Here is a 5,000-nt window from a genome sequence, read left to right as displayed (position 1 = left end):
CAAGCAGAATTATGAGTATTATTCACTTCTTCAATATTTACTCCCTTTAAGCGTTTTGATGCCCACATTTGAATAAAAGAAAGCAAAAAATTCACACTTTTACATTTCTCTGTTAAAAGCAATATAAGTAAAACGAATTTACATAGATGCAAGTGGTTTAATTGCAATTGTTGATTACCATTCTTGATTACTGTGTGCAAAAAACTACGGAATCATTTCCTCTTCTGATGACAAAATTTGGAAAGGAAAATGCCCGAATAAAGCGCACAGCATCAACCCAATTGCGATTTACATTAGTTTTTTTTTCAATTTTATATATAATTCATTAAAACCCAAAATTCAATTAATAAGGCAAAACCACAGGAAGTCTCTCTCTCTCTCTCTCTCTCTCTCTCTCTCTCTCTCTCTCTCTCTCTCTCTCTCTCTCTCTCTCTCTCTCTCACAAAAGAATCTAATAAAAATTGCCCAAAATAAATGATTGATAGGTTTATAAGCGACTGTCGTCCAACCAATGTCCTAATCGTTAAAACTCGATATTTGCAACATCACATCTCGACGACATACACAACACAACAATTGTTATTCACAGAGAACTCTTACATGCTGACTTTGCAGTTGTTAAAATTCAGTGCAAAAAATGAGTCATGTTCACCGGCCTGAAATAGAAGCACAAAATAGACAGAGTTACATTTGCTATGACATCGTTTGAAAGCACCGTGAGACGGAGTCTAGCGTCATTAAAGGTTGAATCAACCTTGTATTACAGGAGACAAGCTCTATGCTCTACCAGTATACTTTCCTGTTCCGTCTCTTGATCCACATAAAACTGCAAAGGGAAATGAATTTAAGGATAAGGCTTGACTTTTTCTTACCTTCAATTTAACAAACACAAAAATGCCATTCAATAAATCAATAACTGATGATGCTTTTGTTCTTCAGAGGGAAGGCAAAAAAACATGATAACACGGGATCAAGTTCCTTAGCTTGAAAGTGTTGAAAGGGCCTGCTGTGGACCCCACGGGGGTGTACTCGGCTCTTTTGAAGCTTGAAAGAAATTTAGTCATTTAGAGCTTTGTCTTAAAAGCCAAAAACCTCTCATGCTGGCAACCAGCTTTGTGAATTCATTCAACACAACCTAATGCTGTTTTCTCTAAAGGAAAAAGACCCTCGAGACACAATCTCATCTTTTTCTGGCCCAGACCCGAATAAAACAAGAAACGAGGAGATAACAGAGGAGAGGGGCCGGAATACTTATAAAGACCTACAATTTGTGATGAACAAAACAAAATCAACAAGAACTAAAGTTCTTTTTCCACCTCCGAGGATCTGACAGCTCAGATGGCGACTTGTAAACACCAGCTGTATGGCACATTTCCATCTGCATACTAGAGTAATTCATATCTTTATTCTCTGTAAGGTCAAAACAATGATCGTAACATTAAAGATTACTTTTAAAACAACAACAACAACAACAACAACAACAATAATAATAATAATAATAATAATAATAATAATAATAACAATAATATGAAAAGTAACAAAGAAAATGCAAAATTAAAACATGGAAGTTTGAGATACCCAAAATTACTAAAATTAGCGTTGATTTCATCTTAAACAATTACACAATTTTGAAATCTTTCGTGTAAAAGCAACTACTACATAAGATTAATATCCAAGGTATTTGAAAAAACGAAATTGAGAATCACGGCAATCCGAACAACCTAATCCTGTGAGGAGGTTTTCCACAAACAACAATACTTACAAGATGTTGCTTCTTCTTTCAACATATTCATAATTAAATTCTTTTCACAAATTTCATTACTTCAGAAGTGAATAAAGACAGACAAATCCAAATATCTTTCTTCAACAGATGATATTTCCTGAATTAAAACCTTCTTCCAAGGAAACCTCAATTCTGATAACTTTAAAAAGATTCTGAGAAAAACAAAGAACAGAAGAAAACGTTATCGTAAACATTTATAAATTCTTCTCCCAGTGAAATAAACATTTATACCCCTCGGAAACAGTCAGTTCCGTGTGTCCATTTTTTCAGAATTTTTCTTTCCCGAATAAGATGGAGTCTTGTGTTGCATGTGCTGTTATAAACCATGATTTGTTTATGTTTCGTTCCCTGGTAAGACACGAGCGAGAGACGACTAACCAATTAAATCAGCTGACTTTGCTTAAAACAGATTGAATAAGGGACATTTCAACTAAAGGAAATTCCTTTGCTATGTACGCATGTACTTTCCATATGATTAATGCTATGAAATTAATCCTTGCAATCTCTCTCTCTCTCTCTCTCTCTCTCTCTCTCTCTCTCTCTCTCTCTCACCAGTCCTGAAGTAATGGATACAAACCGGAATTGAATAAATACATCACTACAAAATGTAGTAATTTCTTTACATGCAAAATAGCAAAGACATGGAACAGACTTCTAGCGGATGTAGTGAACAGTAACACGGTAAACAAATTCAAGACTTTCTGAACATTTTAATTAATTTGCTCTACCCAAGACCAAATGGAGTCTCCGCGGATGGACTAAAAAGTCTTTGAGACATCCAAAATCATCGCAACTCCTTGTTATTTTCTCTCCGAGTTAATACGATGAAAAATTATGAACTATTTGGAGCCTTCATAAGTAAGTATCTCGGTCAATTCAAAGAAGTGTAACAAATGTAGCTTAGCCTTTAATAATAATAATAATAATAATAATAATAATAATAATAATAATAATAATAATAATAATAATAATAATAATAATACAAATGTACATTCTTTTGCAACTAATCTGCGTTGCCCTTTTAGGGGATGGCATTTGAAATTGAAAACTTTCCCATTTCACCAAACTTTTGCAGATAAGATTTGCCTCCAAGAGAAATCTTCTGCAAACATCGTCGGCATTACAAGTCAACATTGCTTCTGAGCATCGTCTGGCAACATAACGATGTTTCGAACCATTATTCGTAACAAGAAGTGTCTTTTCACATGCGAAAAGATCGAAATCCCATCTATGAATGATTCGTTTCTAGATATAATCCAACAATGATTGTGATTATAGTTTTAATTTACTTATCATTGATAGCATTTGACGGAACACTAACTAAAAGCCATTTTCAAAACTCATCAGAAATAAAAAGAAAAAATAATAATAATAATAATAACAATAATAATAATAATAGTAATTCTGTCTACATTCCCAGTTGTGTCTTCAAGAGAAACCAAAGTGTCAGGTCTCAGGACAGATGTCCCCCAACACCACCTGGACATTTCCATTTGGCAACTCAACTCAGGCGACAAATTGCACGTGACTATCGATCACGTGCACTGTCAGTCGTCGAGGAGAAATTTATGAACGGTATATTATAACTGATTTTACCGTATATACATACATACATACATACATACATATATATATATATATATATATATATATATATATATATATACATACATATATATGTTTATACACACAAACACACACACACACACACATATATATATATATATATATATATATATATATATATATAAATATATATATATATATATATATATATATATATATATATATTAATATATATATATATATATATATATATGTGTGTGTGTGTGTGTGTGTGTGGTGTTTGTATTTATCATCATAGGATTGTTTATATGAAGAGAAGCCCTTTCAGAAAGCCCCATCTTAACAGTCTACTTCATCAGCAAGGCGTCAATCTCACTACTTTCGTTATCGCAAACGTTTTCCTGCCAAACACCTTCACTAAACCACCCAAAGAAACGTTTTTCGGTCTTATTTCCTCCTCATCATCAAACTTCCAAATTAGAAAAATGTTCACCCACCTTATCCTTATCCTTTTTCTTATCCATCATCTACGAGCGACAAAATCCTGTCCAAACATTAAAATGCTGTCATGTCTCTAGCTTTCTAGAGACATGACAATTTTCAACAATACTATCTAGTTTTATAACTGCACTCTTCAAGCTCAGCTTCTTGGAAGAAGAAAAAAAAAAAAAAAAAAAGCCTCAGCCTGAAGATAGTTCTGTCTACTTAATCATCCACTTATTTCTTATTTTACTTGTATTAAATACCCTTGTAAGTAGAACCAAATTTATAAGTGCATCTACTAATCACCAACTCGACATTCACTGATTTGTTCATTCACCCAGCATCTTCATTAGGAACCTTCGAAATGAACCTAAATATCCCAAAACCCTCTCCTCTCGAGGCGAGTATTATATCAAGAAGTCGTTGGGTCCAGAAGGCCGTTCATCATTAGTGAGACATGTGCGTTACCTCCTCCGCATGACGTTGCACGTGTTGCAATGAATCGTCTCAGGCGAAATTTATCGGTTGCAACTCCGCCCCCATCCCTTGTCACTAACCCCACTCCCAACCCCTCCCCCCTCCACCACCTCCACCCAGACCCCATTACTTGGGTTCAATTGCTTGCGAAGGCAAAGGTTAAAGGTCGAACAGGGAAAACCGAATAGAATTCTGATACTTTTCTTTGGGATGTTAATTTATGGATCATATAATTAATTGCCATTTGCAATATGTTACTAATTAGTACTTGATTGCTTTATAACGCAATCTTTTTCTTCCGGGCTTTTTATCATCTTTGGTTCTTAGGGAAGAATTGTAGCGTATCAAGAAGGCGACTGTCTTTAATGGAAAGGACAATGCTTGGAGATTATATACATATGGAAAAGTACAAATAATACTGCCTGAGTTTCTTTTGCGAAATGAAGCTTCTATGAACGCCAAGGAAACAGACAATCCTCTGAAGAGAAGAGCCGAAATAGTAAAATATAAGTAGAAAGAATCATTAATAAAAATTTTAAATAAAGTCTATCAAACGCATAATGATAATTATAAACGACCTCTAAGGTTTCATTCAAAATATGTAGGAGCATCAAACTATCACAGTAATGCAGGAAGGATCTCTCTCTCTATCTCTCTCTCTCTCTCTCTCTCTCTCTCTGGTGCTTCCCCT

Source organism: Palaemon carinicauda, chromosome 19, assembly GCF_036898095.1.
Source record: "Palaemon carinicauda isolate YSFRI2023 chromosome 19, ASM3689809v2, whole genome shotgun sequence".
Classification (NCBI taxonomy): Eukaryota; Metazoa; Arthropoda; class Malacostraca; order Decapoda; family Palaemonidae; genus Palaemon; species Palaemon carinicauda.
Note: the sequence above shows the minus strand (reverse complement) of the source record.